At 40.3% G+C, this 14,263-nt stretch overlaps 1 protein-coding gene across 4 annotated transcripts in view; it reads left to right on the top strand.

The window, feature by feature from the left end:
* Nucleotides 1–14,263, top strand: part of kcnj10a (potassium inwardly rectifying channel subfamily J member 10a) — a 41,426-nt gene that overhangs the window by 22,605 nt on the left and 4,558 nt on the right. The gene's annotated exons all lie outside the window — the stretch shown is intronic.

Here is a 14,263-nt window from a genome sequence, read left to right as displayed (position 1 = left end):
AGTACATACCTGGCAACATTTGTCTCTGAAAATCCAGGAGACCAGGGAGGAAGGGAGTGATCGTGGGTGAGGTCTCTGAATAACACTTGAGAACCAGGATAGGAAAGTAAAGATATAACCCATTTGTAACAACAACATCTAGAGTTACATCAGATTTGCGTGAAGCTAAAACAGTTTTAAAACAGAACTTTACCTGTCTAAGAGAAATCCTTCAGACATGGTGTCTTCCTTTCTCCAACTTGCAAAGGTAACTCCAATATTCATTCATGTTTTTAAAAAGTTTTGATCCAGCCGGTCGGCGGAGCTGCGTTCAAAAGGTTGCCCAGTTGTTCAAATCTGCATTTGCTAACAGACAGTTTGGCATACACATAAAGAAAAAATGCAAAAATCACAAAAATAGTGGCAAAATAATTTCAATTAAAATTGAACAGTAATGAAGACAGGCTAGATGCATCATTATCCTACAGGAAAACAAACAAACAAACAAACAAACAAACAAACACTTAAGGCTGATTTATACTTTTGTCTGGCGCCGCATTGCACACCTTTGTTGACTGCGTGCACACCTCAAACAGACAAGGTTTTTTAAAATGACAGGGGCGGTCAAAAAAAGCCAGCGTAGAGTCAGACAGATAAACAGAGAAGTAGAAAGTTTCCGGAACTACATCATATCATTAATATCTTTCATGATTTTTAAATGAATTATGTTGTATAATTTGTTATAATAATTATAAAGATTTTATAAAAGATTTTTTAAATCAAACTTTGATGCATCACTTGCTTTTGCTCTATCTCGGACAGTTCTCCCTATTAAAGTTAAATATTAATGACTACTAGGGTTGGGCATCTAAGCTATAATGCCGATCCGATACGCATCTCGATACAAAGAATACGATCCGATATATTAGCGATACATTTGTGACATATTGCGATGCGACACGATACGATTCACACCCATATCACGATACGATGCGATAATTCAGCACTAACTAATTAGATCAAGTTTATGAGATGATGTGAAAGAGGATGCTGTGCCATTGAATGAGTTTGATTGATTATTTATTAACCAAGCAAAAACAAGACTTTTTTTACAAACTGGCTCTTCTCTCAGAGCCAGAGTGTCAGTTTACAGTAGAGGGCCATTTTAGAACATATAGCACATATTATTTAAGTATTTTCAAGATAAACAGAATGTATAAGTGCAATATATATTAAATTATATATATTTGCACTCTTTCAACATAAAGGTTTAGCATTGCACAACAAGAATTGTGATTTAACTTTTCAACTATGAAAACAAGTTTTACAAAGATATATTTTGCCACTGAATATTCAAAACTTAAGGTGGTGAACTAGCAGTGTTATGCTGCTTTGAAACATCACTGTCACTGTAAACAACAGGCTAATAAAAATATAACAAACCAGCAATCTTCTTGCTGTGAGGTGGTCAAACTACCCACCGTGCCACCGTGACACCCATTATTTTTATCATTATTATTATTAATATTATTATTATTGTAATTAAATAAAAATTAACAGAAGGAGGTGTTCAAAACCTTCGTTCTCCGTGACACTAGGCTGAATATCTTTGCAGATGAACAGGGCCGGCACGTCCATAGAGGCGACCTAGGCGGCCGCCTAGGGCGGAAGTATAGAGAGGGCGGCGTCCGCAACAACCCCCCTTACCACCCGCATCCTCAATTATGTCCGCGACACCTACATCAGCGCCCGCTTGTCCTCAGTTATATCCGCGCATAGGGCGGAAGAATAGAGGTCCGCGACACACGCGCGTCCTCAGTTATATCCGCGCATAGGGCGGCAGAATAGAGGTCCACTGGAAGATGGAGCTTTCACAACAACACAGTGGCGCCGCTTCAAGTGAGATTTCAGATTAGTCGTACTGCCCGTGTATTTTACAGATGCGCGGCACACTTTTGCAAATTGCATCTGTCCTGTCATGTCGTCCATCCTTAAATCCATAATGTTGCCATACTTTAGATTTAAAACTCAGTGGGGAATAAAATGTTTGTTTTGCTTCTCGCGCTTTCTGAGGGCGCACCACTAGCTTCATCCGCACACCTGATACAGTTGTAGTGTAAGTGTACACATCCGCAAATCCGTTGCTAAGGCTTACTTTAAGTAGGTCGATTAAATTATGCGCCAAAAACAGGTTGACAACACTTGTTAATAAATAAAAAATACATTCTATATTAAAAATATAAGCTGTATCTTGGAAAAACCGATGCATCTCGCAAAAACCGATGCATCTCGATTTGCTTCCAAAATTTCATTCATCCTCTGCTGCTCTACCGATGCACTCGCATCGTGCACGCGCATGACCGCGTATCGATACATATCGGTTAATCTTCCCATCCCTAATGACTACAGATCTTGGGTTGCTGTGCAATGATATATATTTTTATTATGTAAAGAATTTTTTTTTTTTTTTTTTTTTGCCAACTCAACAATTCCCACATTACTGGCTGGTTAGTTTCTGTCCTCTACTTATGCTAAAAGGCAATAATGGTCTAACATTCCTGACCATTATCACCAATAAAGCCCAGAATAAAAGGGCATCAGTATATTGTAAACCGATAGGTTTAAATATTTATTTCTAGTTATCAAAAAAATAATGTTTCTTTCTTATAGTTTTAGTACCTAATAAATTGTTTTAAATTGAAAACTGTAATATACACAACAGTGTAAAACCTATGACTGGTGAAAAAACATATTCTGTAGTTGTGTACGTGGGTCTCCACTTTTGCCATGACCTTTTTTGGCTTTAACAAACTCATCCCTTTTTTTCAAACTTTTTTCTTGCTAAGAATTATCTATGTATTATTATGAATTATTGTTTGTCTGGTTCTCCCTGTTATCACGCATGGACGGATCATAAAGGTGTCGGTACAGTCGTACCTGTTTCAGACGAAATCTATTTAAAGTGATTCATGTTGAACTAAAATAAAAATGCTGCACAGACAGCCGAAATCATATCGCGCGCACCCAAAGCGAGCCTCCGCAAACACAGCAATGATGTCACATTCGCTGGCCTCACTGAGTTTAATACCATAAAGCTGCTTTGCTATTGCATGTTGGTCTCATTTGTAGTTGTAATACCGCAAACTACATTTGAACTAGTGAAATAAAGAACTACACCATGAAAACCAATCAACAGCAACGAAAAAGAATTTAAAAGAAAATCCGATGTATCGGTACATGGACAAAGGAAAAATAAGACCTGTACAAAAATATTTAAGACCTAAAACAGTGAATTTAAGGCTTTTTGAGGCCTAAGATTTCGATTTTTAAATGTTAGACTTTTTAAGACCCCGCGGAAACCCTGTAGATAGCAACTAAGGCATTGATTTGCAACTTGCTAGGTTGCTCTATGTTGTGTTCTGGGATGCTGGACCAAGTGAAAATGTGTCTTATAATAATAATGATGTGTTCGAGTCACGTTGGATAGTTTTTTATGAGCATAAATGTGCAAATGCACATCATAAATGCAAGTTGTAAACATTTTCCAACATAAATATTTTAATGTTTCCATGTCTGTAAGAAAACCATGGCAGGTGCGATGTCTATCTGTTATAGTATATGCCAGCAGCTAGCTCTCTGCAACTCTGACATGGTCGCCCACTGAAGCTTAGCAGAGCTGCGCCCGGCCAGTACCTGGATGGGAGACCACATAGGAAAGCTAGGTTGCTGCCGGAATTGGTGTTAGTGCGGCCAGCAGGGGCACCCAACCTGCGCTCTCTGTGGGTCCTAATGCCCCAGTATAGTGACGCGGACTCTATACTGCTCAGTGAGCACAGCCTTTTGGATGAGACGTTAAACCGAGGTCCTCACTCTTTGTGGTCGTTAAAAATCCCAGAGTAGGGGTTTCACCCCGGCATCCTGGCCAAATCTGCCAACTGGCCTCTGTCCATCATGGTTTCCTAACCCTCCCCATATCATAATTGGCTTCATCACTCTGTCTCCTCTCCACCAATCAGCTATTGTGTGCCGCAAAAATGGCTGCCGTTGCGTCATCCAGGTGGATGCTGCACACTGGTGGTGGATGAGGAGATTCCCCCCGAATGTGTAAAAGCGCTTTGAGTGCCCAGAAAAGTGCTATATAAATGTAAGGAATAATTATTATTATTATTATATACAGACACTTTTATATTGGAGGAACTTTTTTTTTACAGTTACAAGAACTATTGGCAGAAATACTTGATTTTTAGTGCATTAACACTGAAGGACCCAAGAATGACCTTAGTTCAAGGAATGCCATTTGGGTGAACTAAATTAGTTCCTAATTTATAGCAGTAGCAGTATAATCCAGTACAACAGGAACTAACAGTAATACAAGTGTGTTTTGTTGACATTGTTGTTGACTGGATCACTTTAGGGTTCCTAGTGAGGTTGTGAATGCAACCAGTACAATGCTTCAGGGGGAAAATAGTTCTCGGAGAACCAGGCCTGGTGGCTATATTTCATTCATATTATTGAATGAACCTTTCTATGTGGCTTTAGAGTGATTTTAGTATTAATTTGCGTGTTTAGATACAACATGTAGTATGAATACCCAGCTTTAATGTGCTTGCTCATAACATGTCAGATTCCTGTTTGGTCAGTAGGCGGAGGGTAGGTGATGTTTTGAGGCTGTTCAAATGGAGTGTTTATACGATGAAAGCAGTCCATTCAAATGTGTCTTTGAATACCTCTGAAAGTGGTCAAAAATAGACAAGCCTGACTTACAGAGGAACCCTGGTGTCAAGGCTGAAGTTTGGGAATTACCGAAGTGCTTTATAGGGGGAAAAAATAGTTTAAATTAAATTTTCAGGGGTTAAAGGAGAGAAGCGGACTTCACATTCTCTCTGCTTTAAACAAAGATTCAGTGTGAATTGTAGAAAATTCAATAACGACTTTTTAACAGAGGTGGGGGCTTGTTTACAGGAACTTGGGGGGGGGTTCTATTATTGGCAGATGAGATACATTAATTGTCCCCTTCCTCCCTCCATCTCATTTTCCCCTTCTTTCTTTCAGATGTAGCGTTTATCAGTCCCCCATCCCTCTCTCTTTCATACATTCCCTCTCTTTGGCTGGAATGTGTGTATGAAAGCGTGCCAGAGCGTCTCATTAGAGGCACAAAGCAGCCCAGTTCCTGGTGCTGACACGCAGGTCGTGGATCCAGTTACGCTCCCAGTCTCTACCCCATCGAGGGCCCAAACTTTCAGACCCTCCGCTCCCTGTGTTTGCACTTCATTCACCGAATTAAACCCTCATCTTGCATGCCTACGAGTTTTCCAAGTACACGCATCTCCTCTTGTATCCGTTTTTGGTGTGTCAATGCTTCACTGTATCCCGCCTGATTGCCTCAGTGTAATTGACTGTAGTCGGATTATAAGGTATAGGGTTATATTTAATGGACCCCACTTACGCCTAATGCTACCCTTCTCCAAATTAAACTCTTCCCGATTCATCATATCCGCTTGTTTTGTATGTTGACAGTTTTTGTATTTTCTGCATACGCAAATAGCCATTTAGATTGCTCTCACATTTGCATATCAATTGAGTAGAAACTGGCACTGGCCTTACAAAACGTGTGGTGAAGCGTGTCACTGTGTTACTGCTTAAACACGTACATGCATGAGTGGCTGTGTGTATGTGTGCGGATGAATGCCAATGTGTGTGTGAATCTATAGGAAAAAACCAAATACCCAGTGTGCCAGTCTGCTGAATGTGGCATTGTGTTTGTGTAAGAGGGTGAGGAGCAGAGACACGGGCCTCTGCAGGAGACCGGTGAAAACTCACAATAAAGCCATATGGACCACAGAGTTTGCGTCCACTTGACTTACGTAAGGATTACGTAAAGATTGCATGTTCAGTAGTGGTTACAGACTGAAGTTGGGTAACACTTTATTTTGATGGCTGCTTTTGCACAATTTGTTAATCAGACTGTAGAATACAACAGGACTTGTCGCTTGTTTTGTTTTCAATGGAGGGAAAGTGTAGCCGTCAATATGGCGAATGAAGCAATGCCTTCTAGTACAGGAGCCAAACATCAATGGATATTGACCTTATTTTTCATGCAAGAATCTTTTTGGTTCAAGACTTTGGGTCTCATTCACTTCCTTTGATTTTTAGACATTAAAAACGGCTTATTATGCTGCTTTATGTTGAAAACGGATCTTTTCCTATTAAATTATTCTACTTTTTAGGTACAGTCATGAACACACTTGTTTGTAGAGCGAGTAGTTTCTGCTGTCATTTCTCCCATAGGTGACTGAATCAAAAGTTTTAAAACAATTGCAAAAACAAGAGCACTGCCACATATCCAAATAAGGTCAATAGAGTAACAATTCTCCAGGGGAGATGCTCGGATCAGACGTTTGAAATTGTTTCAGACCCTTTGGGGTCGGCATATGCACTGGATTCTCAGTGAATACTTGCTTGACACACGAGAATTTCCACATCAGACTATTTGCTGGTTTTGTCATTTGTATGAAACGAACGCAAAGTACAGTCCATCCTGTCAAACACACATCACATGACAGTAACTACTCAAACACCTATAAACTTGTATTAATGGATTAATAAACTTGACATTTTCCATCAAGAACTAGTTGGGAATTCAATCAGAAGACAAGCATAACCTGACGAGGCATTATTCAGAGCATGATGTGTAAAACATAAATGAGGTTAGTGTCATGATTTTGTTTCCTTTCGGTGTGAATGGGCAACCCCCCACCAGCCCTGCTATGTGTATTGGTACATAATCCTCCAGACACATGGCACCACCTTAATGATACAGTGTTTGACCCACTGGGTGCACATGGTTTTTCTGGAGTCCTCCAGAATGCTTCGGTAGTGCTAGGCAGTGACACTCCATCTAGCACAAGTATTGGGACTAGGCAATGCCATAATTTTGAGCCCAACCGATCACTGATCCACCTCTATGCTTCACTCTGGCCATGCAACAGTGTAGGTGGGTATGCTTCTTTAGGGCTTCTCCACACCGTAAATCTCCCAGATGTGAGAAAGACAATGGGCTCGTCAGAATAAGTGTTTCACATTGTCCACAACCCTAGATTTTCACTGCACAAGGTACTAAAGGTCAATTTTGCTGGAAACAGACGAATCGAGGTGCACATTTAATTCTGCAGTGAGTTGGGCAGCTGTGGTTTTATGTTTTTTTATTCATTTTTTTGGATACAATTAAGTTTAGCACCCGGGCATCAATTTCAGACTAATCACAGCTGCGCACTCTTCTCTTAGGCTGTACTCACACTATGCACAGTTGCCTTGAACCAAGCCAAAGCACGCTTGTCCCCCCTTCCATCTCCCCTGACGGCCTGATTGTCGTCGCCGCCGCGCTGTTCAGTAGAGAAGCGCTCTCGCTCAGCACAGTGGAGATTTCTTTATTTATATTTAGTCATAAAGTCCTCGTGCTGCTGGAATTAGGAGGTTTGCTGAAGATGCGCAGCTGTGGTGCAGTAAGGAGTTTGCGTCTTTAATAAACTACGGCAGTTTGCGTTCACTGAACAGTAAGAATGATTAATAAATCCATATTAAACAGTCCCTTAAAGTCACGTCTTGCTGTCAGTTTTTGGGCTTAGGTGCGTTTTGAACTCACATACAAGCATACCGCACCAAAGCCCAAGTAAACCGTGCTCACGATTCAGCGCACACCCACTTCTTAAACGATCTGGGAAATGGGCCTGGGCACGGTTCGGATAGCATAGTGCGAGTACGCCCTTACTGGTGGAATGTGCAATAAATGATGATTGGCCTCCAGGATGGTCAAATTTTGTCATTTAACCTCTAACACTAAATTGCCCAGTGTTTCAGTTTCCGATATGAATATAATTGCCTTAAGATGACTTATTAACCCTATTTGTAAATAATACATTTTACATTTTAGACTGATTGAGGTTGTTTTGAAGGGGAGTATCTGCATGAAATATAATAAACTAATTACAATGATAGATGAATAGAACTGTATAAAAGTATACATGACATAAACAGGCGAGGCAGTGGTGTAGTAGGTAGTGCTGTCGCCTCACAGCTAGAAGTTCACTGGTTCGAGCCTTGGCTGGGTCAGTTGGCGTTTCTGTGTGGAGTTTGCATGTTCTTCCTGCGTTCGCGTGGTTTTCCCCCACAGTCCAAAGACATGCGGTACAGGTGAATTGGGCAGGCCAAATTGACCGTAGTGTATGAGTGTGTGTGTGAATAAGTGTGTGTGTGTGTGGATGTTTCCCAGAGATGGGTTGTGGCTGGAAGGGCATCCGCTGCATAAAAACGTGCTGGATAAGTTGGCTAAGCCAAAAAGAAGAGGACTAAAGGGACTAGGATGAAAAGAAAATGAACGAATGAATGACATAAACAGTGTTTTCTACAGTGGCCAAGAGAGCTTAACGTGCTGCAAGAAAGCACATGCAATTACAAAAAAACACCAGCAAATAAAGAAATGATCTTCATCAATATGACAGCACACTTGTTGCAAATTGGTCACAACACAAACAACGGAAGAAATTGGTCACAACACTTGCAAATATCCACGTAACACAACGTAACTGTTTCAAGAGGACCCAAAAACATGACGGGCCCTGCTGAGATATGAGTTTTTCATTTATGTCGTGTAATCAGGATATTGAAATAAACGAAAACCAACTCACCTTCTAAGACCACCAAGCACTTCACTGAGCAACAGTCACGGCATAACAACACATCCATTATTTTAATATCCTGATTACACGACATGCATAAAAAACATCCATATCTCAGCAGGGTCTGTCATGGTTTTGGGTCCCCTAGAAACATTTCCATTGTGTTACGTGGATATTTGCAAGTGTTGTGACCAATTTCTACCGTTGTTTGTGTTGTGACCAATTTGCAACAAGTGTGCTGTCATATTGATGAAGATCGTTTCTTTATTTGCTGGTGTTTTTTTGTAATTGCATGTGCTTTCTTAAATTGCAGCACGTTAAGCTTTCTTGCCATATTTGCAAGTGTTGTGACTAATTTGCTGCGCGTTTCTTCGGTTTTTGTGTTGTGACACATTTGTAACACGTGTGCTGTCGAATTGATGAAGATCATTTCATTTTTGCTGGTGTTTTTTTTTATATCAAATGTAAAATATGGTATTATTATCATCCCTAAACGACATAGCAGATCCTGCGATGTGATTACTGCATATTCGCACCAAGTGTGCCGCAAGCCTGCGTTTGAGTGAAGGTCTCGGCCGTTAGATCGCCCCCTGGGGGCTGGCTGCAGTACAAGTCATAAAGCCCGCCTCCTCCGTGTTAATGAAGGAGACTTGAGCCCAAATAAAAAAATGTATTACACTTGCAATAAAATGTCCCGAAAGATGGTTCTGGTCGATTAAGGCACTGGTTATTGTGCTGAAATAGGTGCAGATCTTCATTTTTGTAAACAGTTTGTTTTTAGCAGTAATTTAATGCTGGGCGTGTCATCGTGATTGACAGCGGTGATTGACAGTTTCTCAAAGCAGCGCGTCTGAGCTTCGGCAGAAGACTGAAGTGTTATTTTTCGATTCCTGTGTTATTTTACCATGACAACATGAGTTCAGCAGTAAACTACAGTTTCTGACATACATGATCCTGGAGGAACACTGTTTACTCACTAAGGTCAGGGCTTTTTTCGGGCTTTATTAGTTTGCTGATACACGCCTAACCACCCAGATAGCAAAATACACTCGAGCCAGTTCCAGCAAGATTCTCGCCTGCCGGAGACTTACCCCTCAGAGCTCAGACTGACTACCTCTGCTGGACCTACTCCGGATGCCTGGACTCACTGCCCGATTCCAGCCCGAGTCAATCGAGCCAGATGCGGCAACCGAGCGAGCCGGCGCTGCCACATGCGAGCCGGAATCAGCCCGCGACGCCGTGAGTAGGTTATGCGCTGCGGTCCGGAGCTGGCGCGATTAAATATATAAAACCCTCATATTTGTTAACGTTATTACATCCATTTGTGTTGATATGACAGCAAACGCATGCTGAGAAGTTCGGGGGGCGTGGTTGATTTTACATAAAGCGTTTGGTTGGAAGCTCGACTGCGCTCATTTTCGCGGCTCCTCCTCTGGCTCCATCAGACAGTCCTTCTGCGCATGTCAAGGCTCCAATTTCAGCAGTCTTTTGCGACAGTTTGTGCCCGTCAAGCAGGCGTTTTGCCCTCAAGGCGTTCAATGGGAAAAGGGGCTGTCGCGTCGTCCATATTTTTTTCAGTCATTGATTCGCACATTGCAATATTGATGCTGAAATGATATATTGTGCCACCTAAATGTTATTAGTTACAATACTTGGATCGTTGGTCTCTTTTTTCAGTAAAATGACCTACATATGTCTTTTCTCCTCAAACGGTTTGAAGACAGTCAGAGTCCACATCAGATCCGTGATCAACATGCCTGCTAGTAAAACACAGCGACGTCCCCTGAGGGTCTTTCCAGCAATGATCAGCATGTGTGAACGACACCAGAGCATCTCTATACACTCACAAATGAGCATGTCTGTGTGTTTGCATTCATTAGGCAGGATGCTTTAAATTAACGGATTAGGAAATGCGCAAGACAATCTCACAGAGTTTGCCATTCATTGCTACTGCAATAACAATACAGCTTTAGCTATTTGAAATATAAGCTTGTGCTGTGTTTATGTAAAATGAATACCTAATTATACTTCAATCAATATTATTCTACATTCACTTCATTGGTCACATCAGTGTATCGATGTCTGACATTTAGTGAGCTTGATGAAGTGATCTTGTGTGTTTTGTGGATTATGAAACCCATGTGTTTTGCTCCCAGAATGCAGAACTGGCTCTGGGTTAAAAGACAGACTGTTTTCACAGATGACCGTCTCTCGCTCTGAATGTGGGATGTTGATGCAGGTGTGTGTGTGTGTGTGTGTCAGTGGGTGAATGGCATGTTTACGAGTGAAGGCATTAGTATTTCTGCTGGTATAAGTTTCATACTTGCATACAGCCGCATGAAGTGAAGTTTCGTCCTTTGCCTTGTTCTGTCTGACAAGTGTTCAACTAAATGTTGTGATGGAAAGTGTGTACATGCTGTTGTTGTAGTGTATGGGGTTTTGTGTGTTGAGTATTTTGTGGATTTCTTTGTTCTTACTGTTGTTAATAGAAGAAATAACTGACCCAAATTAAACGCGCTGAGATTATTGAACTTGTGTTTATGATGTTTTAAAACTCATTTGACTGTCAGAGAGGGAAAAACATCCAGGTTTAAATTAAATGTAAATAAAAATGGATGGTCAGCCTCAAAAATGAGACCCATAAACCTGTAGTTAAAATGGCAGACTAACAGTACAGAGCATTCACTGCTGCTCATTGGGAATATCGTGATATTTTGGGGGATTGTTTTTCTTGTGACGATATCTGAACAGTATTTGCTGAAAGTGTTTTTGTCATCATGGCTAATTGATAACGTTAAAACCATCATTTTGTGGCTACAAGTTCCTGCCTTTATAAGAAATCATTTTTGATAAGTCAACCATAAAATTATATCTGCTTGTAAATCCTTTAATCCATCAACCATTCCGACCATCTACCCTTGCATCTATACATGTATCCGACCTCCTATCCATCTATAAATCCATCCGTCCAATACTCTGTCTATCTGTTCATCTATCCATCCAATTCTCAGTCTATCTGGTTATTCATCCATATATCCTACACTGCAAAAAATGCTTTTCTTACTTAGATTTTTTGTCTTGTTTCTAGTCCAAATATCAAAAAATTCCTAAATCAAGAAGAGTTTTCTAGACAAGCAAAACATACTGTCTTGTTTTGAGAAATAATATGCCAATATTAAGTGAGTTTTTCCTTAAAACAAGCAAAATAATCTGCCAATGGGGTAAGCAAAATAATCTTACGTCAAAAGAAAAAACAAGACCATTTTGCTTACTCCATTGGCAGATTATTTTGCTTGTTTTAAGGAAAAACTCACTTAATATTGGCATATTATTTCTCAAAACAAGACAATATGTTTTGCTTGTTTAGAAAATGCTTCCTGATATAAGAAATTTCAGATATTTAGACTAGAAACAAGACAAAAAATCTAAGCAAGAAAAGCATTTTTTGCAGTGTATTATCTTTGTCTATTTGTTTCCCCATCTATTTACCCAATTATATTTGTCTAATCTGTCCATCCATCCATCAAATTCTTTGTCTATCTGTTCATCTATCCATCCAGTTCTTATTCTATGTTCATTAATCCATCCAATAATGTTTATCAGTTTATCCATCCATCCAATTCTCTTTGTCTATCTGGTGATTTATCCATCCAATTATATTTGTCTATTTGTTTATCCATTCATCCACCCATCCATCAAATATTCTATCTGTTCATCCATCCAATTTCCTCTATCTGTTCATTCATCCAATTCTCTGTCTATCTGCTCATCCATCCATCCATCCAATTCTGCCTATTTGTTCATCCATCCATCTAATACTCAGTCTTTGTGTTCATACATTTGTTATGTTGTCTATCTGTTCAGCTATCCATCTAATTCCTAGTCTATATTCACTCATTCATCCAATACTGTCTGTCTGTTCATCCATCCATCCAATTATCTTTATCAGTTCATCCATGCATCCAAGTCTTGTCTCTGTTCATCCATCATCCATCCACCCAATCTATTACTGTCTATTCATCTATCAAATACTGTTCATCTATCCATCCAATTCTGCCTATATGTTCATCCATTAATCTAATTCTTCGTCTATCTGTTCATCTATCCATCCAAGTCTTTGTCTCTGTTCATCCATCTATTTAATTATTTTGGTCTATCTCTGTTCATTCATCCATCCATCTAATTCTCTTTGTCTATCTGTTCATCCATCTGACCAATTATATTTGTCTATTTGTTCGTCCATCCATCCACCCATTTCTCTTTGTCCATTCATCCATCTTTGCATCCATCAAGCACTCTGTTCATCCAACCATCCAATTCTGCCTATCTGTTCATCCATCCATCCAATTATCTTTGTCCGTCTGTTCATCCATCCATCCAATACTCTGTCTATCTGTTCATTCATTCATCTGATTCTCTTAGTCTGTTTTTGTATTCTTTTGGATTGTAATTCTTTGTTGGACCACTAGATGGAGAGCAGTTTTAAATCCCACACAGATAGGCAGTGGACCCTTTTCACATTTCCAGGTTTCTCAGCAGCAGAAGTCGTCATAGTTGGTAAACTTTACAAGCGGTGAATGGGAGAGTAAACATATATATTTTTTTAGGTTCTCATTTATTGAAATAAAAGAAAAACTCCATGATGGAGTTATCAAGACTTTCAGAAAATGGAAAAAATAGTTAAACCGATAATGACAACTAGAAGAGAAAACAACGTCAGATTTACTCCTCTACCCCATAGACGCTGCATTACAAATGCCTCGCACAAGCAGTAATGTATTTTTAAGTTCATGCAAAGATGATATAATGCACACATAAATACTTATGTTTAAAAAAAAATCTGAATGTAAAAAATTTTGGGATTACAGTTTTGTGAAAGGGGTCCATAGTCAACAACTATTCAGTAAGCTTAACAGCATGATTATGGTGGAGGTTAGAATGTGTGTTATTGCCCAATAAACATATCTCAGGATCCAATGGAAAATCAATTCCATGAATCTGTGATATGATCCTGCATACTCGTACCCACAACACTTTGACTTTAGGGCACAGCCATGTAATATGGGACAAAGTACCTTCTTCTATACCACATCTGAAATAGAGGCCACAGCCATATCACTCTGCAGTCCAAAACCAGTTACTCACTGAAGCTAAGCAGGGCTGAGCCTGGTCAGTACCTGTATGGGAGACCACTTGGGAAAACTAGGTTGCTGTTGGAAGTGGTGTTAGTTATGCCAGCAGGGGGCGCTCAACCTGCGATCGAATACCTGCTAGTCCTAATTCCCCAGTAAACTGAAGGGGACTCTTATACTATCAGTGAGCGCTGTGTTTTTGGATGGGAGGTTAATCCAAGGTCCTGACTCTTTGTGTTCAAATAAAATCCCATGGCACTTCTGGGAAATAGTAGGGGTGTAACCCCCGTGTCCTGGCCAAATTCACTCCATTGGCTCTATCACTGTTTCTCCACTCCTCCTATAGGTGGTGTGTGGCGGGTGCATTGGTGGCGTTGTCCTTTGGCTGCTATCACATCATCCAAGTGGATGCTGCACACTGTTGGTAGTTGGAGAACCCCCACTCATGACTGTAAAGTGCTTTGGGTGTATAAACAC

This window comes from Danio rerio, chromosome 7 (assembly GCF_052040795.2).
Source record: "Danio rerio strain M-AB ecotype USA chromosome 7, GRCz13ab, whole genome shotgun sequence".
NCBI lineage: Eukaryota > Metazoa > Chordata > Actinopteri > Cypriniformes > Danionidae > Danio > Danio rerio.
The sequence above is the reverse complement of the archived record's forward strand: the minus strand, read 5'-3'. Positions and strand labels throughout refer to the sequence as shown.